The following is a 27564-nucleotide window of genomic DNA, read 5'->3' as shown; positions in this document are numbered from 1 at the left end:
ATATCGGGATGTTGAGAGGGGGGCTTCCCTTTTCAAATTTGCCCTGGGCTCCAAATACCCTAGTTACGCCACTACTGGGGGGTCCCGTGCCCTGTATTTGTTCCATAGGAGTGTTAGGGACCTGCCTGATAGAGGTCACCTGGACGCGGTGGGCAGGCCCATAATTATGGCCATTATTATGCTAAGAACCTCTTGGATGCAATTTAGCAGTATTATTATTATTAGGTTCAGCATAGTTAGAGTGTGCACTTGAATCTGTCTTTTTTTGCTTGCAGCACTACAAGTCTCAGCAAGTAGCACCTCACATTGTGCTTAGGGTGTGCAATCTAGGTCCCCTCCCCCTATGTATTCTGTACTGTGTGTATGTATGTACACTGGAAGGACGAGACTCCTCCCACCTTGATTAGCACCCCTCTCACCTGTTCCTGGGTGTTTTTAATTAGGAAGGAGTCCTTACACTCCAAGACTGCACATCTTATGAAGCACACTGTGGGTAAGACCTATTATACATATGCTGTGTGTCAGTTTTTGGACTGGTACTGGGGTGTGGGGCTCTCTGGGCTGGTGTGGCTGGGCTGCTTCATAGCAACATAATGTACAGTTTTTCACTTCTTTAGTTTGTTTTTTATATATGTGGCACTTTATACACTTTTTATTATAACCTCGTAATTATGTAGGACTTAACACATAGGCTTTCTTCTTTATTATTCTTTAACCCTCACTTTAAATCTCACACTAGTGTGAAGCCATGAGGCAGTTCCGCTCGGTTGGCTTGGTGGGGGGTCCCCTGCCCTGTATTTGTTCCATAAGAGTGTTAGGGACCTGCCTGATAGAGGTCACCTGGATGCGGTGGGCAGGCCCATAATTATGGCCATTATTATGCTAAGAACCTCTTGGATGCAATTTAGCAGTATTATTATTATTAGGTTCAGCATAGTTAGAGTGTGCACTTGCATCTGTTTTTTTTTGCTTGCAGCTGACTTACATGCTTCGTGACTGCCTGATGTGCAGCGATGGTAGTGATGTTTGCGCTGTTGCATGCCGTCATACAGTTATGAGAAGGTAACACTGGGATTCCCTACGCTTTGGAAGGCGTTTGCATATTTTAGCAACTGCGATCCGTGAGAGTATTCAGTTGCATCTGCATTAACGTCCGTCTCTGAATCAGGCTCTTTGTACGCAGTCATTTGAATCTGCAAAGCTGCCGGTAACACATTCAATGCAAATCCCGGCACCCATGACATTTGTATATTTTCACACAGCAGCTGCGTACAATGGTGTTAGCGTACATCTCTGAATCTGGCCCTAAGTACTGAATGTTAGCGCTCGTGGGCCTCGCAGGCAGAAGTAAAACTGACTCAAAGAAAAGCAAAATGGGACACTTGTGAGAAAGTGAGGTTTTAAAGGTCAATCCACTCCCATTATTTTTGGGACTTTCAGCACTAAATGACATTTATCAGGCTCAGAAAATGTACTGACCACCTGATTTTAATCATCATATGTGTGACCCCTAAAACTCAATTAAAAAAGATTCTGTTGGACACAAAGTGGCTGTATGCGTGATGCAGAGGGAGCCTTATGCTAATGCAAGTTTCTGCGAGGATCCGCACGGCTACCAGCGGGAAGCAACTCCGCCCACTATTCCATCATCCACAGCCGCATCCATTATCATTAGTATGGGCACTTGCAGCAGCCCCATGCTAGGTACAAGGTATCCATCTGACACAGGCTCCCCTGTACACATGGCTGAGAAAAGCACAGTCCTCTAGCTATAGACACTCCCACAAGACAGAACAGTTCCATGCGATTGCATTGTTGCTGCCCAGATCCCACCCTGACACGCACATTTCACACAAAGACAGATTCGTCCGATTCTTCTACGCAGCCACTATATGCTGAAACTCACTATCCGTCTGACAGAAGCAGCCGCTAGAAAAGTATTGTAACAATGGAAATAACCAGTAGCTTTTTTAGTACGCTTCCACCATCTAGTGGTTATACATTAAAGTGGATAATGCTGCAAGAAAGCATCTCATCCATTTGGCAGGTATGTAACTGGTGTACATAAGCATGTTCTCATAGGGTCTGACGCAGACTCGACGTAATACCTGTGTGCAGAGCATATTTTGCGTCTTTTCGTACAGCACATTCATCAAGGTCAAGCACGAGTGATGCAGAGTCACATCGCCGCTGCTGGGGCGTAACTCAGCTGTAGCAGTATTTTCTCATTCAGGCAAAGGTCAGAGAGGGCGTGCCAGCAGAATGATGACTGGTATCAAGGTGCACCACAAGATGTGTATAACTCTGTATACAAGTGTGTTGTGTGTACATACAATATGATGCCCAGTTGCGTTCCCCGATGCATCAGTTTGGACTTTTTACTTGGGTGTAAGGATGTTCTGCCCCTGTCCAGCCTGCCTTCCCTGTACTCCCCACACAGTATATACAGCATTCCCTGTGCCCCCCTAGTCCAGCCAGTGAGCCTGCCCACCTCCCCAGTACAGCCAGCCTTCTAGTCCAGGCAGCCTGCCTTCCCTGTGCCCTCCCCCAGTCCAGCCAGCCTGCCCCAGTCCAGGCAGCCTTCCCTGCGCCCCCCCCCCCAGTTATAACAACTGCCCCCACAGCCCAAATGTTAATACCCCTTAAAAGTAGCTCCACCCACAATATCCACAGCTCTGCCAACCTCTGTCCCATACCCTGGGGTGGGGCCCTGCCTATTTTTTGTCAGTACTGGGCCCCACATTTTCTGATGGCAGCCCTGCGTGGGGTTCACCACCGCCCCAAATCTATAACCAGCTCTGGACCTCTGAGCCTGGTCTGGTAGTGGAAAATAGGGGGGAAAACAGCATGGGGTTCCCCTATTTTATAATAACCAGCACCAGCCTGAACCATACTTGCCAACTCTCCCTAATTGTCAGGGAGACTCCATGAAATAGTAGCAATCTCCCTGACTCCCTGAAGCATAGGCAAACACAGGGGGAGGGGTTGCTGTTGCCTAGAAACCCCCTTCCCAGCCCACACCATGACCAAAATATAACGTTACTAGTGCTACATGTTCTTCTAAATATCACAAATTAAATAATTAGCCAGTAATAAATACACATGTGCACCAACTAGGAGATCTGGAAAACATTGCCTGTTAGAGGTGCACTGCTATAGACCATCAATAGGGTAAATATTAATACTGAATAATAATACACTATCCAGTGCATAAGGAAACCAATATGTACATATATGTCCAGGGCAGTGCTTGGTTCTTCTGTTGCTCCCCCAGACTCCTGGATTTGCTCCCATGCTCTGGAATGGAGCCCACATCTGAAATAAAAACATTCAGCTCAGACAGGATGGCCCTACTGCCGCATCTAATGGCTTACTGTGATCACTGGTCCTGTATATGCTGGAATTATGACACTCAATATACTTTGTATGACGCATATTAAAGATGGATAAGTGCTAATTATGCCCTCTTCATGGACTGACCAGACTCACGCTAAAATCAGGCCTTTGGAAACCCCCCCTCGAGAAATCCTGCTTTTGTCACTGCGAAGAGTCTAGCAATCTCCCTGATTGCACCTTACCCCCATTATGTAGCTGTTATATACTTGGGGGAAATTGTTATATATATATATATATATATATATACACACGCACACAGTATAATCGGTGGCATTTCCATGCATTGGTTATAAGGCTCAATGGGCCTGGCCTGATTCAGACCTGGACCCTATTCGCAATGCGCTCGCTATTGCCCGTGGTTGCTAATATGCGTATGCATTGCAGTGCATGTGCGCAAACTACACAGTGCGTTTGCAGATCCTTCGCTCTCACAGCAAAGCCAGCCCAGCAGAGTGAGTGACAGGAGTGGCCGTATGTGGGTGGTAACAGGGGCAGTCCAGTAAAAACGGGGGAGTGGAGGTGCGAACGCAGGCGTGCCTGAGTGTTTCAACGCCATTTTAGAGGCGTGCATAATTAACAGGCAGCGTCTTAGTACACGTCACCAGCCATTTTTTTACTCTGTTTTCCTTGCAATGCTTGCGGTAGAAAAAAGCTACCACAAGCACTGCATTCATATCCGATAGTGGTCGATGTACCAATGTTTTCACAAACTTCAAGGAGATGACGTGGGGCAGTGGGCGTCTCTGCATTTGCTAAGGGGAGACTGCATACACAAAGCAACACTCGTACAGGTAAGATGAGAGTGCTTATGCCTTGGCGAGCGATCTCTCCCCGCTGTGTCATTTTCAAATATTTGCATACGCATCGAGCGAGCGTACAGTCATAGTGACCGGGTCTGAATCAGGCCCAATGTTCCTTATGACTGCATGCATTTTCAAATAAGGTTTCTTTTGGCCACGTAAGTGGACCCCTTTGTAAAATACAATACATGAGCAAGCCCTGAAAAGTATCAGTGTGTTTTCATCAACAAGTAGATTTTATTAACTCATTGGGGCTCGTTTACATTTGGCTTTAAATAAATTTTATGATACGCCTCTCAGATATAGCAGTACACGCAGCGGCGTAGGGGGGGGGGGGCGGTTCCAGTGGAGCGCTAGCCTGCTGGCTTCTACCTGGCAGTTGTCTAAGCTGACAGCCACCGGGGGCCGTTGCTTCACCACTACTGCATGACTGAGCACGCTGGTCTCTGAAGTGATCGCTTCAGAGGCCAGCGTTCCCAGTGATGCAGTGCACGGGTGACGTCACCAGCGTGCTGAGGAAATGGGCGACGGCCGCAATGGATCAGGCAAGTACAGGGGGGGTGTGTGCACCACTTTAAGGGACAGAACTACGGGGGGGGCAATGGCGGATCCGGGGGGGGGGGGGCGATGAGGGCCCCGTAACACACAGCCTCTGTACAGAGTACTGGCAGCTTGAGTGATCTGCTCAGGTTACCTCCACCCAAGCCGCTTTGAGCCCAGAGAACCGGGGACATGACCCATGCACTATGCTGCAAAAAAGTGTTTTTTCCATGGCCACACCTCCCGTGATTAGACCACGCCCCCTTCCCAGCGACCCGCCCCGGCTCTCCAAAGACCTGGCTGGTTACAGAGACAAGTAGGTTGTGTGGGGTTATGTGTGTGGGAGGAGGGTAGAGGTAGACGACTAGTGGAGTACGGGGGTATGCTTTCATCATGGATATATTATATATAAATAGATATATAGATTAAATTACACCTTGTTGTGATTATTAAGATGCTGTGTGCCGCCATTATTGACCTGGCTAAGTAGATATACAGTATATAAACAGGTTATATATATATATATATATATATATATATATATATACCACCCCCCCCTCCTAAAGTAAGAGTCTGGGGGGCTGCACTACTGTAAGGGACAGAACTATGGGGGGGCACTACTTTAAGGGACACAAATACAGGGGCACTACTTTAAGGGGCGGAACTATAGGGGCACTACTTTAAGGGGCTCAACTACAGGGGAACTTTAAGGGGCAGAACTACAGGGGCACTACTTTAAGGGGCAGAACTACAAGGACACTACTTTAAGGGGCACTACTTAAAGGGGCACAACTACCGGGGCACTACTTTAAGGGGCACAACTACTGTGGGCACTGCATATGGGCATCTACTGTATACAGGGGGCACTGCATATGGGCACCACTATAGGGGGCACTGCATATGGGCACAGCTACAGGGGGCATTGCATATGGTCACAACTACAGAGGGCCCTGCATAAGTGATACAGAAGGAGGCTGGAAAGCTGGGGCAGGAGGATGGAGAGATGGAGAAGAAGGCGGAATATATTTAGTCCTCCATGCCCTACTTTGATGCTGCCCCTAATCTTTATTTTTACTTCTCTTTATTTTAATCCCATATGGACCCGCCTCCTCCCTGGAACACTTGAGGGGAGTATCATAGCACGCATGTACTTCGGGTGCCCTGGCTATATGTTCCTCCTCTGAGTGCATGCCCACTTTACAGTCGCGCGCTCATAGGCGTTGCTTTCACAATTAAATGCTTTTTCAAAAGTAGGTAAGTGTGGGCTGGACCAACGGGGGGGATACCATAGTAAGGAGACACCCAGCATGTGGTCCCCCTGCCATAATGTTAACCAGCCCCAATCTAGGCAGGCCAGGGCTGGAATCCCTCAGAAAGTAGGGACACCCAAAAAAATTGGTTCTCCTGAGGGACAACCTTGACATAGGCTGAAAGCCACTAAGAAATGTCAAGTAACTTCCAGACATAGATATAAATGGCAAAGACCTGATTGGTTGAGAGCGTGGGAGCAGTTGCTATGGCAGTGTCTGCTCTCAGCCAATCAGTGCTTCCCCCATAATTTCTATGGGAGTATCCAAGAGTGACTTGTCATTCTGTCACAGCTGTGCCAGCAGCCTGTCTGTTTTTTTTGTTTGTTTTGAAAAGAATTGTGGATGTTACATGGAATGAAGACATGATCCATGAATTTAGTAATTGCTAAATTGGAGAAAGAGGGCAGTGTGGGGGAGGGTTTAAAAAAAAAAAAGTTATTATAACAGCCGGTGTCCGTGTCGTCCTTATTTTAATATTTATTACAGGTAGACTACAAGTGCCAGCAGGCCCTTAATGTCTGGACATGCTGGCATTTGTGATTTACAAGTGCCATCATGTCGGGGCAGACTTGATAGGACCTGTAGTAGGCCTGTAAAAACAATATTTTTAACTAGTATGCCCATGGCAAACATTTCGTCAATTTGAACCCAGAACATACATACGGAAAAAGCTTTGCTACATAATGGCTAGATCATATGTTAATATGACAGAATCGGGTAATAATAGATGTGTGTGAAACATAACTGACTAAGCCACGCCCTTTTATGGTTTTTGGGGATGTTTTTAATGTAACATTTTTCCAATTTGTAAGTACGATTAAATATTTGTCCATGGACTCTGAAGCAAAATGGACCGTTTCCAGGCATCTCTCGTGGAAAGCAGAGAAAATAGGCGTTGCTTTCAAGGTGCAAACCTGGTGCTGATTGGCTGGGATTGGAGAGCCTGAAATCGACGTGTTGAAGAAAGTAGGTAAGGGAAGAGCACCCCCTACAGCAGCAGCCTCACGTGTTGTGCTGCCCGCGTGCCCTCCCTCATTATGTAATAGCTATGTCAGGCAGTCAATCAGGAGCCGAACTGGGCAGAACGTAAACAGTGTCCGCACATGGCTAGGGTTCCGGGTCCATGTGAAAGCACAGACCACCAGTAGTGTGTGAGAACAGCAGCTGGCGGCGGTCACCCTTATCCTGTTTCCCCTGGGTCACTGTGCCGACTCTTTGTTCTGGTATTTTTCTTGTCGTTTTCAGGTTAGCTACACCAAAGCATTTATTATAGTTTTTGTCTATTTTTTTCCATCAAATTTTATACAGTTTTATTCCAAATTCTGTAATTTATTGCTGATTGAAATCCATCGCAAAAGAATCACATTATTATCTTACTTAGATAGCCGCAGCAGGTGTTTTTTCCCGACATTGAAGAAGTGATGCAGAAGAGCACTTAGGTTATTTTTTTCGTTTTTTTTTAAGTGGTCCCATCAAATTTGGGGTACATGAATATGGGTACTAGCATATTTTGATGTCCCTAAAGTAAGTTTTTAAAAATTCTGCAATTGTGCACCTGCCGCTATAAATCTATTCTAGAAAACACCTGCTACATACAGAATAGCCCTGAACCTATTTCCCTAATGTTAAACAATTTTTTCCCATTTTTTTTTTTCACCCCAATTTTTAAAATAATTTTTTGGGGTGTCCCTAGTTTTTTTTTTTTTACTTTTTTTGACACAGTTATTTTTTAAATGTCATTCCCAGGGGTTCAGGCTATTTTTTTTAAGCCTGCACCCCTAAACCCCAATTCTGCACTTTTTTTCGCCACATTTTCAGTGGTGAAAAGTTATCCCCGTTTTTTATCAAAGACTTTTCGAACCTGCGAAAAGTCTTTGAAATTGAATACGGTGTAAAACTAAAACCTGCAATAATGACGTCATAGGTGCGATATTAATGCAAAAACTGAGTTTTTGCTCCCATATTGAATACCCCTATTAGTCTTTGAGATTTTCAAATTCAAAGAGCATTCCGGACAAAGGGACTAAGCAAATAATATATAAAAGATATTTTCTCACTATTACCCCCAGACCCAAAGCCCAATAGCTGCTGGTTGTCCCTGGGGAGGGGGGACTCCTTGTTTGTCCCTACTTTTCAGGGGATTCGAGCCGGTTTGGGGCTGGTTAATGTTATGGCAGAGTACCCCATTTTGTCATTCTCCTTGCTATAGCGTTATTCCTTTGGCCAGTTTAGCCTGGTCCTGGTTACTGGAAATTAGGGGGAACCCCACACCATTTTGTCCCCCTATCTTCCAGTACCAGGCCAGTCTCAGAGGTCCACGGCTGGTTATGGATTGTGGAAGGGAGGCACTCAGGGCCTGTTTCAGCAAGGAACGAACGGATGCAGACGCACGCACCTGTCCACTGCGATAATATGCTAATCAATGCATGGAGACCGCGGCATAAGATGCAGACGCCCAGCCCCATATTAAGCCGCCCATCTCCCTTTACTCAAACCCCGATCAGCACGCAAGATAGCGTAAACATCGGTAACATCGAGAACTATCGGACCCATTAACATAATAGTGGTTGACCTGACCTGCCGCAGGAATATGGCCGCTTCCTGTTTACAGCTTACGGTATGGCTGCGTATGTCGCTGCATTGCTTTAATTATGTATGCTCCTATAACGGCGTTATAACACCTGCGTTCGCCTGACCACCCCCCATCACTACCCACAAACGGCACTTCCTGTCAATCAATTTTGAAAGAGTCTGCATACACGCTGCGTGTAGTCTGCGTATTATAACCCGAATGCACTGGCTAATTTGCGCACACTCAGTGCGATGCATGTGCAGTGCAGAAACATCGGCTAAGTGCGTGCGTTTTCTGCTTTGCATTCCTTGCTGAATCAGGCCCTTTCTATCATTTTACATAAATATAATAAATAATAAAGCCTGCACATATCATAGTGATCTATGCAGTGCTTCTCCCAAACTCGCCTGCTACCAGTCATGAGGGGGAGCGGGCCGCACCCTGGTGTCACCCTTGGAGGGGGTGCAATGCCGGCTCCTCTGCAGTGACAGGAGACAGCTGCTGCAGTGTGACATTCTCCTGCAGCATCCGGCTCCTCATAGAAAAGGAGCCGACGGTCCAGTCTCCGGGGGCAGCCCAGCATCTCCATCAATCTTGGGCTGCCCCTGGAGTGAAGTCTTCGGTATCCCCGTGAGGCCACGTCCCTTTATTTTAGGTCAGGCCCATTTTCAGGCACGCAGGGATAGTAAGAGTGCTCACTAGGTGACGCCTCTGCCTGCCACAAGCAGGTCTATTGTTTGGGCAGGTTTAGCTGCAGTGTTACTATAGTTTGCAAAACCCCTGCTTGATAAATCCAGAGTTATTTTTCTATTCTATTCTTTCTGTTGTCTAAAACACTGATGGTGCTTTGATATTCAATTGTTTCATGCTAAAGTGTGTTCTCTTAGCGGTTTAGCGGTAATTTTGACCTTAGTAAATCAGTGAATAGCAAAGCCAACGTTAAACTGTTGGGATTTAGAACCAGCTCTGTAAATTCAACCCTATGTCTCCTAAGGGTGTGTTCTGGGTGTGTAGGTGTAATCGCAGGCTAGCCACAGTTGATTGCATCCAGGGATTTGTCCGATATCAGACTCATCTCACACCTAGGGGGTAACTTAATAAAGGTCAATTTAGATCAATTTAAAATCAATCGATGATGTGCTTTCCAACTGCAAAATCCGCATTTTTATCATCCGTATTGAAGTTGACACCTTACAGATGATAAATATGGGGATTTTGCTGTCAGTAAGCCCATTGATGTTGATCAATTTTTAATCGATCTAAATCGACTTTTTGTGAATTTACCCCTTAGGGGTATATCGAATTGCCCACAAGATTTTAGAAAACCTGACCTATACTCAGCTGCCTATCACATACTGGTCACGGTGGTAACAGATAGCAGCTTTCACAGTTATTTAATCACCATCTTCATTTCACAAGCTCCTAATGGAGATTTTACCTGCAACTTTGGGACTTCTGTTCTACCTTTTAATATCAGCTTTCAATGCTACAGTCAACTGTTTTATTACAAGACCAGCTGACCCCCAGTTCACTCATGTCAGAGCACACAATTGCTATTCGAGACCTGTTCCTAGGAAGTGGAACTCATCTGGCGCAATTTTAGAGGGAAAGAATTGTAGATTGAGTCACTGCCAATCTCTTTCCAGTGAAGCCACAGATGCACTTCGAACCCTGCACTCAGTGGGACTGCTCACATAGCTTAAATTGATGCAGTAAGTATTGTGGCAGGCTAATTTTTTTTTTGCAGTAAATACAGAGGCTGTCATCAATCTTTATCATAGACTCTGAGTACTTATGTGGTTTTGCTGCCATCCAGTGGCCACATTACATAACATTAATTGAGTGACTTGTTTTTTCGGGCTGACCTCATGGATAAGGGCAGTGGCGGAACTGGAGACAATGGAGTCATTTGCCGACGGGCGCCAGCCCTGAAGGGGGCACCTGGCTCCATTGTTCCCCGGCCGTTCCGGGTACTGCATGGAGAAGGAGCACCGCTGATCGGCGCTCCACCTCCAGTGGCATAACTACCCCCTGCACCCTCCGTTTGCCAGGCGCCTGCTGAGTGTGTTATCAGCGGGCGCTCACGCCTTCTTCCCTCCCTCCCCCCGGTGCCAGCGGCAGCCGAAGCTCACTCCTGAGCTCCGGCTTCCGGGCCCCGCAATGAACTATGGGAGTGATGTCATGACATCACTCCACTAGTTCCGAAGAGCGGGCACCGGGGCGGACGGCAGCAGCATCAGAGCGGGGATTAAGGTAAATATTTTGTTTTTATTTTTGTGTGTAGTGCTTACTACTGGGGGCCTACGTGGGGCTTACTACTGGGGGCATTACAAGGGGTTTACTACTGGGGTCACTACAGGGGGCTTACTACTGGGGTCACTACAGGGGGCTTACTACTGGGGGCACTACAGGGGGCTTACTACTGGGGCATTACAGGGGGTTTACTACTGGTGGCACACTACTGGGGGCACTACAGGGGGCTTACTAGTGGTGGCACTACAGGGGGCTTACTACTGGGGGCATTACAGGGGGCTTACTACTGGGGGAATTACTGGGAGCACCGCAGGGGCCTTACTACTGGGGGCACTATTGGGAGCACTACAACTGGGGGCACTACAGGGGTCCTTACTACTGAGGGCACTTCAAGGGGCAAGGGGCATTACTACTGGGGCCCTGCAGGGAGCATTACTACTGGGAACACTACAAGGGCATTATACTGGGGGCACTACAGGAGCCCTTACTACCGGGGGCACTGCATAGGGGGACAACTACTGGAGGTACTGCATAGGGGGACCATTACTGGGGGGCACTACATAGGCAGGCACTGCAGAGGGGGACCTCTACAGAGGGCACTGCAGAGGGGGACCACTACTGGGTGAACTGCATAGGGGGAACTGCATAGGGGGCGGCGGCAACAGGGGCTGGCATAAGTGCTGGGGGGGTGGTTAATTTTAATTTGGGGGGGCACCAACATTTATCTTGCCTCTGGACACCTGGGATGAAGTTATGCCACTGGATAAGGGTCTGATGCTCTAACACAGAATTGGTATGTAATACTATCCGCTGTTTAGCCGCCGGATCAAATACCGACAGCGGCTGCCCATCGGGTCAAAATCCCGACACCTGGAGGTAAGTACACTAACCCTCCCCTCTTCCCCCCCTAACCTTAACCCTCCCTTAGGGGTGCCTAACCTTAACCTCCCCCATGGGTGTCTAAACCTAACCACCCCTCCCCGCACCCTAAACCTAACCCTCCCAGGGGGTGCCTAACCCTACCCTCCCCCCATAGTGCCCAACCCCCTCTTCCCCTAGCCTAACCTTCCCAGGGGGGTGCCTAACCCTATATCCCCATGGGGGTCCCTAAACCTAACCCCCCAACCACGGGCTAAGTGAATACTTACCCGGCAGAGAGGATGATCGGGCCAGCATCCTCAGTGTTCCGGCGTCGGGGTAACATAGGCGTCTGTATTTCATTGCCTATGTTAAATCCCTTGCCGGTATTACGCTGTCGGGATTGAGACTGGCTGCCATGCGTCCGGCGGTCTCATAACTACATCCCCCTATTACAGGCAGTCAAATTCCCAGAGCTTCAGTTTAATTTTGCACGTTTATCCTCTTCTGTGAGTCGTATATTTTTTTATTAATCTGTTCCTTTTGCGATGCATAAAACATATGCTAGAAAGGCGCTGAGGCTGAGATAAGTCATCACTTTGCAAAATAAGATCGACATGCAACCTCTAGTCCCTACTCAGCCTCTCTCCAAGATGCCCTGGATACGGATATGGACCTTGAGGACATTCTGCACCTTAAAAGTTCCCTGACCAGCAAATTTTAAATAAAGACGGACATTGAAGATCAGAACAATTGATCTATCACTCGTTGTGAGTGATAAAACTAGTTGATAAATTAGGCAGTGAGAAAGCTGGAAGGCTGATTAGAGAAGTTGGGGCTGGGACTAGGGCCTGATTGTTGGCTAAGGAAGGTGACCATAGGCTGATGGGCTGCCGATGTGCCCTGGATCATAGGATTAAAGCCTGGGTTTACTGTGGAACTTAGGGGTTTATGGATCAAGCAGTGAAAAGCGTGGAGAAGTGGAACAGTGGAGAAGTTGCCCTTAGCAACCAATCAGCTTTGAAGTAGCATTTATCAAGTACAGTCTATAAAATAATAGGTAGGAGCTGATTGGTTGCTATGGGCAACTTCTCTGCTAGTCCACTTCTCCACACTTCTCACTGCTTGATAAATAAACCCCTTACAGACTTGTAAGGACAGACAATTACAGACTACTCCATGTGGTTTATCCAGGACGTTCTTCCTTATGCTGAGGGTATCTGCTTCCAGTGAAAATCTCTCCTGCTGTGGGGTCTCCAACTATAGAAGACTTCTCTTGTTGTTCTGCTCCTTGTACTGGTGCTACATCTTTCTCTGTGCTCCGGGATCTTTTCAGCTGCAGGTACTTCCTTTCTCTGCTAATGGAGAAGTTCATGGAACTGCCTCAGGAGTGATGTTCATAGGACATAACTGTCCCCTCAAGTCAGAACTTATAACCGGCCATCCCTCCTGCAGCCTCCTCCACCACAAGGTTTTGACAGCAACATGTCACTTAAAACTTTCTGTAACAAAAATATGGTAGATAAATATTAGAGATGTGCACCGACCCCCGTGTTTTCATTTTGGTTTTGGATCTGGATCTCCCCTGGTTTTGGATCTGGATTGGTTTTGCCAAAACCTCACCTCCGTGTTTTGTTTCGTGTTTTGGTTTTGGATCTGGATTTTTTTCTTAAAAAAAATAAAAAAACAGCTAAAATCACATAAATGGGCCGGTTTTTGTTTCTACAGTATTAATAACCTCAATAACATTTATTTCCACTCATTTCCAGACAATTTTGACCACCTCACAGCTCACAATATTGATTTTTTTTTCATCTAGTTAAAGGGCCAAAAGGTTGCATCCAGTTTGCTGTCTCAAAACTGATTGATATAATTATTAATAGAGTTGAGGACTGTGCAAAGATGATGGTTGGGATACCCTTGAGGATTGAAGAATTGATAGTTGATAGTTAGTGCAGCCCCTGGCTGTAAAATTGATAATTAATTAATTTAAAAAAACAATTAATTGGTGCAGCCCCTGGCTGTAAAATTGATGATAAATTAATTAAAAAACTATTTATTGGGTGATACCCTGGCTGCATAATTAATAAGAAATTCATTCGTGTGGCCCCTGGTTGTAAAATTGATAATAAATTAATTAAAAAACAATTCATTGGGTGCAGCCCCTGGCTGAATAATTAATACAAAGAAATTCATTGGGTGCAGCCCCTGGCTGTTAAATTGATAATAAATTAATTAAAAAACAAATCATTGGGTGCAGCCCCTGGCTGAGTAATTAATAAAAATAAACTCATTGGTGCAGCCCCTGGCTGTAAAATTGATAATAAATTTATTTAAAAACAAATCATTGGTTCCTTAACCAACCATAATATTAATTTAAAATGTCAGGCAGCAATGCCCCAACCAGCACATAATGGAAAGGAAAAAGGTGCAAGATGGAATATGTTGTATACGAAACAGGACATTCACAGTTTAACAAACCAATCATTTCAGCAACAAGGACTGCCATTTGTGGCTGAAATTATTGGTTTGTTTGGACCCCATAAAACAAGCTGCCAATGTGTATTGGATATGAAAGTGAAAATGATCCCATACACAAACTGGCTTTACATTACAAGTTGTCGTCGTCCTCGTCATCCCCATCAGTGTGTACATCCTCTTCTTCACACAATATTAATTTGTCCCCGCTGGAATCCACTATAGGCGCCTCTGTAATTTTTTCATGTAATTGTTGGTAAAGGTCTTCCTCGTGGAATTTGTAATTCATTTTAATGAACATCATCTTTTCCATATTTTGAGGAAGTAACCTCCTACACCGATCACTGACAAGGTTGCCAGCTGCACTGAAAACTCTTTCGGAGGGTGGGCAACTTAAGTAATGCAAATAAAGTTTGTGTATGCAACTGCAAATTGCCTCTTTTTCCTGCCAGTACTGAAAGGGACTGTTTGACATTCCTATTAGGATGTTATCTCTGAAATAGTTCTCCACCATTCTGTGAATGGAGACCGTATCACACATAGTCACGGTAGAAGACATGTCACTAGTAGGCAGTTCTCTCAGGCCCGACCAGATGTCATTTTTTGGTGAACGATCTGCATGACCAGCAGGCATTCTGTAAGCAAAATTGAGTTTTTCCTGGCAGCTGCAGAAACTGAAGGAGGAGATGATAGCGTTTCACGTGTGGCTGCAGCTGACAGTTTTTTTACCAACAGCTCTTTGCACAGTTTTAGATTTCAGTCTGTTGGCAAAAACCTCACAAGGTAGGACTTACACCTAGGATCCAGATTGGTAGCCCAAGTATATTTTTCAGATTTCAATAGATTGCCGACTCTTGGATCCTGGTGAAGTGAATCAAGGGCTTGATCCACCAGTCCAACATACTTTGTGGAATCACTCCATTTCAGCAACTCCTTCAGTTTCTCCAGCTGTCTTTGCAAAAGTCTGATAAGGGGAATGACCTGACTCAAGCTGGCAGTGTCTGAACTAACTTCATGTGTGGCAAGTTCAAAGGGTTTGAGAACCTTGCACAACATGGAAATTATTCTCCACTGCGCTTGAGTAAGGTGGATTCCCCCTCTACAACCTATGTCATAGGCCATTGTATAGCCCTGGATGGCCTTTTGCTGTTCCTCCATCCACTGAAGCATATAGAGGATAGAATTCCACTGAGTTACTACCTCTTGCTTCAGCTGATGGCAGGGCAAATTTAACAGTACCTGCTGGTCATGCAATCTTCGACAAGCGTTTGCCGAATGTCTAAAATGTCCGGATATTTTGCGGGCCACTGTGAGCATCTCCTGCATGCCCCTGTCATTTTAAAAAAAATGTTGCACCACCAAATTAATTGTGTGAGCAAAACATGGGACGTGTTGGAATTCGCCCACATGTAATGCTCTCATAATATTGGTGGCATTGTCCGAAATCACAAATCCCGAGGACAGTCCAAGTGGGGTAAGCCATTTAGCAATAATTTTCAATGAGTTTTTCTAAGAAGTTCTCAGCGGTATGCCTCTTTGTGAAACCAGTTATACAAAGAGTAGCCTGCCTCTGTATCAGCTGTCTTTTGGTAGATGATGCTGCTGCTGTTGCTGTTGTAGGCAATACACCTACCCAGTGGGCTGTCACAGTCATGTAATCCTTAGTTTGCCCTGTCCCACTTGTCCACATATCATTTGTCAAGTGGACAGTGGGTACAAACGCATTTCTGAGGACATTAATAAGGGTGTAATGAAGTGGAAGCTAGAAGTGATCCGGTAATGAGGACACAGGACCTCAATTAACTGTTGAAAATCCACTGCAGTAATGGCGGATACTGGATGCACATCTAATACCAGCATAGCTGTTATGGTGTCAGTAATCCGCTGTGCAACTGGATGATTGCTGTCATACTTGTTTGCCCTTGCAAACAATTGTTTGACAGTTAATTGTTTTCTGGAGGATACGCTACAAGTAGTCTTCCTCCTGGTCCCATTCTGGGATGAAGATCCACTCACAGCAGCAGCAACAGGCGTAGTCATCAAGGATCCTTCTGAGGAATCATGGATAGGAGAGGAGTCAATTATGCTTTGAATAACAACTTTGGGTGCAGCAGGACTAATCCCGATGACGAATGAGGGTGTTGATGATGTTGGTGTTGGAGATCGAAGGCGCTTGGATCCCACAGAGAGGGAGCAGGTAGGTGACACTGGACTTGTTGTTACGTTTTAAGTTTTGAAACTTGGTGACATACACTTTGATATTTCATGAATGTGCTCCAAGTGACATAACAATGAGGAGGTTCCTAGGTGGTTTAGGTTCCTCCTTCTACTCACTCTTGCTTTGCAATGGTTACATATGGCTTGACAACTGTTGTCCGGATTGGGGTGGGAATAATTCCACACGTGAGTGATTTTTTTTGTCTTTTGCCCAGGCATAACAACAATGGGCTTTGGCTTTTTCAATCCATGGGCAACAGCTGTTGCCTTACTTACACAAAGGACATCCTCTGCATCAACATCTTCATCATCAACATTCTCATCACCAACATCCTCATCACCAACATCTTTATCATCAACATTCTCATCATCCTTAGTGCCTTCAACTACCAAAATATCCTCCTCCTCCATGTGCAATTCCACAGAAGCATCCTCACTGACTACGTCTGCAAGATGTTGACTGCCTTTCCCCACATTTACAGAGGGCACACAAATGTAGGAACTTGGAGGATCCTCCAGTACACTAATATTTAGGTCTGGCTCACACATGGCAACCGCAGACACACTTGCACTCTCCTCAGGGATTTGTTTCTATTTCTCAGGGCACACAGTTGGTTTTTCCGGAGCTGTCTTACTCTTAACAACTTTACATTTTTTAATGGTACCACCACCACTACTACTACAAGCAGAAGAGCTATCAGAACCATCAGTCAACATAAATAAAGCCCAAGGCCTTATCCTTTCCTTGGGGGTAGGGGGGGTAAGGTGCGCTCTTCCTGCTAGTAATGGTGATGACTTGTGTGTGTTTGTGAGTGGTGTTAATTAGAATGTTTCTTCTGGTGGTGGTGATGTTTTGGGAGTGAGGAGGGTGTGATTGGGTATGGAGTGTAGTTTGGAGTAATGTGAAAAGGGGAATGGAATAGGATCAAAATGAGGCCAGCGAGACACAGTAATTTTGGGCAAAATCTTTTATTGAGTAGTCACAATGCTGCTCTGTTAAGATCCCGGGCAGGTGGGTGGGGTTCAGTGATGAGTGGTGATGAGACTGGGGAGGTAGGTGGACCCTTTTAGGGGGCTCCTTCCCATGCGGTTCAGTGACCTTGCACGTCACCCCTGCTGGACCTATGGTCGACAGTCTAGGAAGTCTCGGGGGGTGGGGGGATTTGCAGAGTGGGTTGGAACACCTGTGTGGCGTCCTGCGTGTTGGTGTGAGTCTTGGCAGTACTTACCTACCGGTAGGTTTTTCGTTGTGGTGATGTAGGTCGACGTTGCGGCCGTTGCAGATTGGTTGGAAGCTGCAGGTTTGTTGGTGAGCTGGATCAGCGTGTTGCTGGTGTGCTGCAAGTGCACGGCTGTTCTGATTGGTCTGCGGAGGTCAGCGACCGTAGTATGCAACTGAAATTGGCTCTTGGTCATGCCGCTGGTGGTGCGGAGCCAGAGGTGTGGATGGGTGAGCTGCTGGGAGGCTGGGTTGCAGCGTGTGTGCTGAGACCACCCCTGGGGGGTGGTCTGCCCGGGATACTGATTCAAAAAAAGCCAGGGAGGAGGGGGGATGTGGAAAGTGTGACCGGGATGGAGCTGGTCACTGGCGATGTTGGCTGGGCGGACTTGCGGCCGGATGTGCGGGATGCTCTTATCACTGACGGTCCCTCGTGGAACTGGGGATCGACGGTGGAGACACCCCTGGCCAGGAGTGAGTAGCTAAGCATGCCTGGGAGCAGGGGGGGAGAGGGGCTGGTCCGGGGTGGAGCCGGTCACTGGAGGTGTGAGCGGTGTGGACCAGCAGGCGGGTGGGCTGAGAGCTTTCTGCACTGGTGGTCCCTGGTGGGGATGGGGATCTTTAGTGGAGGTCAGCCTGGATCGGTGTCGGGTTTGATGTGAGGGTCTCCAATGCATTTCAGTCAATCCCCATTTCCACGAGGGACCGTCAGTGATAAGAGCATCCCGCACATCCAGCCGCAAGTCCGCCCAGCCAACATCGCCAGTGACCAGCTCCATCCCGGTCACACTTTCCACATCCCCCTCCTCCCTGGCTTTTTTTGAATCAGTATCCCGGGCAGACCACCCCCCAGGGGTGGTCTCAGCACACACGCTGCAACCCAGCCTCCCAGCAGCTCACCCATCCACACTTCTGGCTCCGCACCACCAGCGGCACGACCAAGAGCCAATTTCAGCTGCATACTACGGTCGCTGACCTCCGCAGACCAATCAGAACAGCCGTGCACTTGCAGCACACCAGCAACACGCTGATCCAGCTCACCAACAAACCTGCAGCTTCCAACCAATCTGCAACGGCCGCAACGTCGACCTACATCACCACAACGAAAAACCTACCGGTAGGTAAGTACTGCCAAGACTCACACCAACACGCGGGACGCCGCACAGGTGTTCCAACCCACTCTGCAAATCCCCCCACCCCCCGAGACTTCCTAGACTGTCGACCATAGGTCCAGCAGGGGTGACGTGCAAGGTCACTGAACCGCACGGGAAGGAGCCCCCTAAAAGGGTCCACCTACCTCCCCAGTCTCATCACCACTCATCACTGAACCCCACCCACCTGCCCGGGATCTTAACAGAGCAGCATTGTGACTACTCAATAAAAGATTTTGCCCAAAATTACTGTGTCTTGCTGGCCTCATTTTGATCCTATTCCATTCCCCTTTTCACATTACTCCAAACTACACTCCATACCCAATCACACCCTCCTCACTCCCAAAACATCACCACCACCAGAAGAAACATTCTAATTAACACCACTCACAAACACACACAAGTCATCACCATTACTAGCAGGAAGAGCACACCTTACCCTCCCTACCCCCATACGTTTTCAGTGCGGGAAAGGTACTCCAACACAAAAGGTGCAGCACCCCAAAACCACAACACACCACCCCCTGGTCAACAAGAGCGCAGTTCTACCGCCCATCTTCTTATCCTTACCTTGCCACTTTGTGTAGTGAATGGAATATTGACATTTTTTTGTTTATTTAAAGGCAACTTGCCTTTCGATTTTTTTTTTTCTCTTTACTACAGTAAAAGTAGCTTTACCATATCCATGGCGTGACCTAAGCCCTGGGGCATGGGCCTTCATAGAGGACAAGGAAGTTGAAGGACTTCCATTCTCATGATGACTGCTGGCGGCAGCTACAACATGTGGTTCTTGGCCTTGCTCTCCTGTTATGTGACAGCCCTCCATATTTTCTGCAGTCTTGAAGCACTGTCACAAGCCCCAATAGTGTAGCCAAGGTGCGGTTACAAAATTCACACTTGTGCAGTCGTGCGCACACAGAAAAAAAATATACAAAAGACACTCTCTGAAAGATTAGCACAGAGCAATGCTGGTATCACTGGAACAGAGAAGAAGTTGAACAGCAACTTCCTGGAGTTCTGGAGGCGGATTTATACCCAGGGGTAGCAGATTACTGGAGCACAGCATCAGCTGACTGAATCATGCTACCATAGGTTAGGAGTACTGTCACATGAGAGGAACTGTCATGGCGGCGCCCATGATGGGAACTCCAATCCCCAGCACACACAGCCGACCATGGAAGCTCGCAAAAAGCATCTAAGGCAGAATACTCAGCCCCACATCCATCACTGCACCAGACATCTGACCGCAAGGAAGTCAGGGGAAGCCGGCAAGGAGGTGAGAGAGGCTGATCCTAGGCTGAACCCTGACAGTACCCCCTCCTTTTAGGGTGGGCACCGAACACCCATAAAGGCTCAACTGGAACTCCTCAGAAAGACACAAAAAATATATTTGAAAAACACAGGAAACTCGAAAATCTTGCTTGAAGATACAATAAGAACTGGAAAATTTAGAAGAACAAGGTTCCCAATACCAGATGGATTCTGAGACTAATAATTGGAAGAAATAGTCAACTTGGTCCAAGAAAGTTTGGTCACCAGGAAGTCATCGATTCTTCTTCTTTTTCCGAGACTTTTTCGAACCACTTGAAGAAGAAGAAGAAGAAGACTTAAGTTGCAAAGTGTCTTTCATGGGAACTACCGAAATTATTTTTTCATTGTACTCAGGATCATAGTCAGAATCTGTGTTATAATTCATCATCCTTATGCCTCCTTGAGTCTTATCCTTCTGGACAGGTTGTTTTTGTACTGGATCTTTTTGAGAAGGACTCAAAGAAATGCATCTGAGCTTAATAGCAGAGGGTGGTACCCCAGAACTTGAGACTTTGTTGAGATGAGTATCATCGAGAGAACTGTAAGGATAAGTTGGACCAAATTCTTTAATGACTGCCGCAGTAAAGGCTACTAAATCTGACAGCATCGAACCCTTTGAATCATAAATAGGCTCAACCCAGTCCCAAGCTTTACCTCGGAAAGATGAAATTATAAATTTTACTACATTAGTAGGCTTGATTTCAGACCATGGCGAGGATTTCATAATAGCGATGAAATGATCCACCAAGGCATAATACTGCGTTATATCTCCATCGAAAAGAATGGGCATACAAACATCAGATGGATCCTGAGGGATACCTATAGATATAGTGGTAGCATCATTTTGTGAACCTCTTAACTGATGGGGCACTAAAGCATTTGACTTTGACACAACACTAGAAGATTCTTCCTTGAGTAAAGAACCGGAGATCTTCCCTTGGGATACAGATTTTGAAATCCCTTTTTGAGATGTAAAACTTGAGACTTTCCCCTGGACTATGAGACTTGATACCCCCTGCCGGGTTACATAACTAGAAACCTCCTCTGGAGGTATGATGCTTGAACCCCCATCTTGGGGAGTAACACTTGGAAACCCTTGTTCTTGGGGTACAAGACTTGAGACCCCCTCCTGGGGTAAGACACTTGAACTCTTCTTCGGAAATGTAATACTCGAAATCCCCCCCTGGGGGGTGGCACTAGGAATCCCATCCTGGGGTGAGACACTTGAAGTCCCCTCCAGGGGAATAACACCATGAACCCCATCTTGGGGCATTACACTGGGAACCCCGTCCTGGGGTAAAACACTTGAATTCCCCTCCTGGGGTATAACACTGGGAACCCCATCTTGGGATGAAGCACTTGAAATCCCCTCCTGGGGTATAACACTGGGAATCCCATCTTGAGGTATAACACTCGGAACCCCATCCTGGGGTGAGACACTTGAGGTCCCATCTTGGAGAATAACACTTGAAATGCCCCCTTGGGGCACAACACTGGGAACCCCATCCTGGGGTGAGACACTTGAATTCCCCTCCTGGGGTATGACACTGGAATCCCCATCCTGGGGTGGAATACTTGAAATCCCTTTCTGGGGAAGAATATTTAAGGCTCCCTCTTGGGGCATAACACTAGGAACCCCCTCTTGGAGTATTGCATTAGAGGCCCCTCCTTGGGGTACGACACTTGAAACCCTCTCCTGGGGTAGAGACCAGGAAACCCCTGTTGAGGTACTTGACTTGAGGCCCCTTTCTGGGAAACAAGATTCGAAACCTTCTTTTGGGGTGAGAGACTCAAGGCCCCCTCCTGAAGTACAGAACTTGACACTCCCTGTTGGAGTATGGGACCTAAAACCTCCTTCTGGGGAAGCTGACTTGGCTTTTCCTTTCGGGGTATGCAATATGAAACCCCCTTTTGGGATGCAAGAACACAGACTTCCTCCTGGGGTGAGTGGCTCAGAACCCCCTCTTGAGGTATGGAACTTGAGACCCTTTCTTGGGGAGTAACACTTGAAATTACGGCCTGCTCCTGGGGCATAACACTAGAAACTAAGGCCTCCCCTTGAGGCATGAAACTCGAAACGAAGGCCCTCTCCTGGGGCGTGAAACTCAAAACGAAGACCCCTCCCTGGGGCATGAAACTTGAAATGAAAGCCCCCTCCTGGGGTACAACACTTGTAACCCCCTTCTGGGGTGAGAGATTTGAAACCCCCTCCTGGGGCATGAAACTTGAAACGAGGACCCCCTTTTGGGGTGCGAGACTTGAGACCCCCTCCTGGGGTGCGAGACTTGGGACCCCCTCCTGGGGTGCGAGACTTGGGACCCCCCTTCTGGGGTGCGAGACTTGGGACCTCCAATCGGGGTAAGGAAGTTGAGACCCCTCCTGGGGCTACTGACTGGAGTCCCATATTGGGAAAAACAGAATCCGGACTGGGACCGATGGAAATGGAATCCGGGCCGTGACCAGTAGAAATGGAATGAGTAGTGTCCCTGACTATAGAAGGTTGAAATATCCTCCCAATATTTCTCAGACGAGGGTTGAAGCATCTTGTAGCAGGGCCCCAATTGAAAACTTGAACTTTCTTTTGCTCAGTGGACATCACCTCCTTATCTGTAACTGAAGAAACGGGAATCACTGATGGATGATGGGGAGAACTGAAAGCACAGACATTGGGAGTCACACACTTGTCACCACTTCTCAGTGGGCGCAGAGTACAGTCCTTAAGAAAGTGATCGTCATAACCACAATATAAACAGAGATGCAGTTCCCGGCGTCGCTGATGTTCAACCTCAGTAAGTTTAGGGCGCAGGAAACTTTGATGCTTTACTTTAGTTTGTTTGGAAAAGCTGTTAGTCAAGTCAGGGGTAGCACTAGAAAGCTTGGGAATAACTAAAAATTTTTGGACGGAGATTTTGTAGTTGTTCTGGAAGCCAGTAGAAACTCTTGAAAGGTTCAGGGTCACGCATATTAGAAAATTGGGGAACCAGAGGACACTTGAGAGGTTCACTAGCTTGCACAGAAAATTTTTCATCTGTAGGTGTAATTGAAACTTCAGAACAAAACTGTAGAGAATTCACTGGCGGAGCTTGTGGTGTGTCTGGAGACAAAGCAGCTAGAACTGAATGAATAACCATCATTTGACTAGAGAGTTCTTGCAGCTGCTGTCTGACGGATTGCAAAGCTGACTCCCGTGCAGTCACACGAAAGAGTAAATCCTGAAACCATGCATCAACCTGGAACCCGGCGGCTTGCATATTGGGCTGTTCAAACTGTCACGATCCAGTGCAAGAATTCCTCTGTGGAGGATGGTGAGCCGAGGGGTTCGGGTGACTAGGGGAGTGACTAGACTAGGTCTCCTAGTTGCGGCCAAACCCAGGTTTGGCTAGACCTGCCCAGAGGCGCGGAGTCTAACTCACTTGGTGGTTTTCTCCAGTGACCCCTCCAATTGGGATTTGGTTTTCAGCTGCACCAAGTGAGCAGGTTGCGGCCCTCTGGACAGGTACCTGGGAATGGCAGAAGACCGGAAACTATAAAGAATGCAATAGCACTGGAGGTGAATGGAATGAATGAACTCTGGAAATGGAACTGAATGCTATAGCACAGGCATGGACTGGAAACAGTACAGTATGCAGAAAAACACAGACATATACTGGGGATTGCTAAGGCAAGAGCAGAGTGGACTCAGGGAATATATGGGAATGCTGGAAATGATTGGAGCTGATTACCAGAGACAAGACACAAAGAGAAGTCAGGCATACACTAGGAGAGTGCTAAATGCAAGTGCAGATTTGCACTGACAAGACACAGGGCAGATTGACACAGAAATGTGCTGGGAAGTCCAGCTGTGAGCTAATTAATACCAGCAGGTAATCTGATACCGCAGTGACACAAGGAAGCTGCAATACTAGCAGCACATATACAAAGACACACAGACATAGAAAACAAAACAGTCTGGATACTGGGAGAGAACTACTCTCAGACTAAGAATAGCTTGGAAGCTAATACTGGAAACTGGAGAACTGTGAACAGGCTGAAGTAACTCTCTGAAAGATTAGCACAGAGCAACGCTGGTATCACTGGAACAGAGAAGAAGTTGAACAGCAACTTCCTGGAGTTCTGGAGGTGGATTTATACCCAGGGGTAGCAGATTACTGGAGCACAGCATCAGCTGACTGAATCATGCTACCATAGGTTAGGAGTACTGTCACATGAGAAGAACTGTCATGGTGGCGCCCATGATGGGAACTCCGATCCCCAGCACACACAGCCGACCATGGAAGCTCACAAAAAGCACCTAAGGCAGAATACTCAGCCCCACATCCATCACTGCACCAGACGTCTGACCTCAAGGAAGTCAGGGGAAGCCGGCAAGGAGGTGAGAGAGGCCGATCCTAGGCTGAACCCTGACAACAACCTCCAATACGTCCCATACAGATGAATAGATATATGAAGGCAACACTTAATTACCATGAGGTGGTGTGTAAATCACCAGCACAGTCCTTAGCATTCCAGATGCAGCACTTGGTGAGCTGTGTAATCAATCCACATGAAAAGTACCAGTATATGCCAAAGGGGTCCAGGAGGAGTAGAGCAGAGTCCAAATTATAGTCCAGCAGTATCACAGGAGTACAGAGGGGTTTCACTGGGTAAAGAAGACCACCCAGCTTCTTCAGGAGTATGAAGTACTTCATACTGGGTAAAGAAGACCACCCAGCTTCTTCAGGAGTATGAAGTACTTCATACTCCTGAAGAAGCTGGGTGGTCTTCTTTACCCAGTGAAACGCGTTGAAACCCCTCTGTACTCCTGTGATTCTGCTGGACTATAATTTGGACTCTGCTCTACTCCTCCTGGACCCCTTTGGCATATACTGGTACTTTCCATGTGGATTGATTACACAGCTCACCAAGTGCTGCATCTGGAATGCTAAGGACTGTGCTGGTGATTTACACACCACCTCATGGTAATTAAGTGTTGCCTTCATATATCTATTCATCTGTATGGGACGTATTGGAGGTTGTCCTAGATCCAGCTGTTTATTACACAGGAACAGACATTCATTCATCTTGTTCTATTGTGAACTTTTATTCATTCATTTTTTATTTGAGGTATTTCTGTTTTTTAAATAAAACTTTGTGGTTTATATTACACCGTCCATCTTATTTAGCGCTGGTTTTTTGTGTATATATTTGAAGATTGAAAACATTTCTCCTCTTGAAAGCTTGTTTCCCAGATCTCCCCCTCTTTCTCTTAATGTCACATGTTCTATTGCTTTGAAGGTGAGGTCCTCAGGGTTAGAATCACATTGAACAGAAAAGTGTATGGATACTGCATGTCCTTCAATTTTGTTCTTAATGTGCGTACATGGTCTTGAATCCCCAGTTTCAGTGGTCTTTTGGTCTTGCCTACATACTTGAAACCACATTTGCACTCCAGAAGATAAATGGTAGTTGTGGTATTGCAATTCATGTAATGTTTAATTTTGTATTCTTTGGAATTGTCAAAGTTGCAGAATATTTCAGAGTTAGTGACCTACAACCACACCAGTGTGTATATGCCCAATCTTGTCCGATCTTGGAAGCTAAGCATATGTAGGCCTGGCCAGTACTGGGATGGGAGACCTCCTGCGAATACTAGGTGTTGTAGAGTCCATACACACATACACAAGGGCGCATGTTTTCCACTCTGTCCTCGAAAAAATATGAAAAGGAAAGCTGAACGGATGACTTATAACTGTGTCAAAGATCTCCCCCTGCCATGTTTTCACTAGAAAACATTTTATCATTTTTTTATTCATTCATTTTTCTATTCATTTTTCTTTTTTATTATTATTACTGCCACATCATTAATTATTTTATCCCAATTTAAGGATACTATTATCCATTGTGACTAGTGGGGTTACCCACCTGTTTATCGAAACAATTTGTAGAAGCTGTATCTTTTGTAAATGAAAACTTTTATTTGCGATAATGTCTATATTTTATATGTCCTTTTAATTTGCTAAGTTCCCCCTCTCTATTTATAGCTCCACTCTATTTTCCTTTAACATTAATATTAGTCTTATAGTGCATAACTTTACATATATTTCTCCTAATAATGTACTATGGGCAAAATCAATCTCTTCAAATATGGTGCTCACAACTTCAATAGCATGAAACCCACTAAACTATGTTATTGGCTTTCGCAGGCAGATGGGTGTGCATTACAGAGACATGGGTGCTTTTTGACGAAGGGACATCCAGGTGAAGTGGTATGCGATGTCATGTGACGGGCGGATGCTCACCCACCTGCCGGACACCACATGGAGACCAGAGAAAGTCACATGGAGTGAGCGGAAGTTGATCCGTGTAAAAGAATCCCCACGGGCTACCCGAAGCAGGGCGAAGTCACATCATAAGAATGGAAGCTGCCTGCTGGAAGGGTGGAAGTACTGTCCTGATCAGACAGAAATATCTAATTCTTCCTATCAATGTGCATATGTATTGATGGTACCGGAACACTGGTTTATAACATAGATAGGAGATCATCTCATAGCTTTTTTTAAAGGCTATTATCCTAAACCCCCCACCACGAATACCGGAAGTTATGTCATCACTTTACTAGATGATGCCTAATCAGTCCTGTTTAGCCTAGTATAAATATGAGGTTCTTTATGACAGCTATTATCCATTGATAAAGTCCCATTGGATGAAACGCATGGGGTAAAGCTGTACTCTTGCCTTAAATGAGCCATTAAGATAAGCAATTTTAAACCTATGGTTGCTTCTTATGCAAACTATTTCTCTGTGCCTATTTTTTATTCCAATTTCTCTTATGTCATCCTTTTTATGCTGATTATGGTTGTGCAATAGTATTCTAAAAACTTTTATTTGTCATGAATTACTTGTAATACATCTTTAACAGTATTCCCTGTTTTAATGTGCCTTTTTACATCTTTAAGTATACTGCCAGAATTATCCAAGCACTAGTTACACTTTAGAAACTACAGTCACCTTACTACCTTGAGGTTTCTTCATAGCTATGAGAAATTTGGCATTATAGAGGATCTATTGTTATTCTATTATATTGTTTGTTCTATATATTAATATTCTTTTGCTGTATTACTATTAAATTGTCTTTCATACATATGTCTATATTATCTACACATCTATTCATTATTGTACTTGCACTTTAATTCTGAGAGACGCCTGTCACTGGACTCATTCACATATATATATATATATGTGTGTGTGTGTGTGTGTGTGAGCTTTGTCTGGAGTGGACAAGGTGATTGATCTTATTCCATTTATTGTGGACCCTGCACCATTGTTATTTACTTGCATTTACTTGATTGAGTGCTGACTCATACCTCTGCATAGTGTACACACACACACACATATATACACTAGTGTTTGCCCGCAGCTTCGCTCGCATGGCTGTCTGTTATTGCTCAGCAGAGCTAATTTTACAAAGACAGTAGTGGCA

At 46.1% G+C, this 27564-nt stretch overlaps 1 long non-coding RNA gene and 1 pseudogene across 1 annotated transcript; both read left to right on the top strand.

Moving 5' to 3' along the window:
- Positions 1–448: 448 nt before the first annotated feature.
- LOC148478370 (uncharacterized) lies at positions 449–27233 on the top strand. Its single transcript, XR_015872401.1, has 2 exons — positions 449–493; positions 26288–27233. It is a non-coding gene; the product is annotated as an uncharacterized LOC148478370 (long non-coding RNA).
- LOC148478371 (5S ribosomal RNA) lies at positions 25631–25749 on the top strand (annotated as a pseudogene).
- Positions 27234–27564: the final 331 nt, after the last annotated feature.

Source organism: Taudactylus pleione, unplaced genomic scaffold (genome assembly GCF_031769625.1).
Source record: "Taudactylus pleione unplaced genomic scaffold, aTauple2 ptg000659l, whole genome shotgun sequence".
NCBI classification, from domain to species: domain Eukaryota; kingdom Metazoa; phylum Chordata; class Amphibia; order Anura; family Myobatrachidae; genus Taudactylus; species Taudactylus pleione.
The sequence above is the reverse complement of the archived record's forward strand: the minus strand, read 5'-3'. Positions and strand labels throughout refer to the sequence as shown.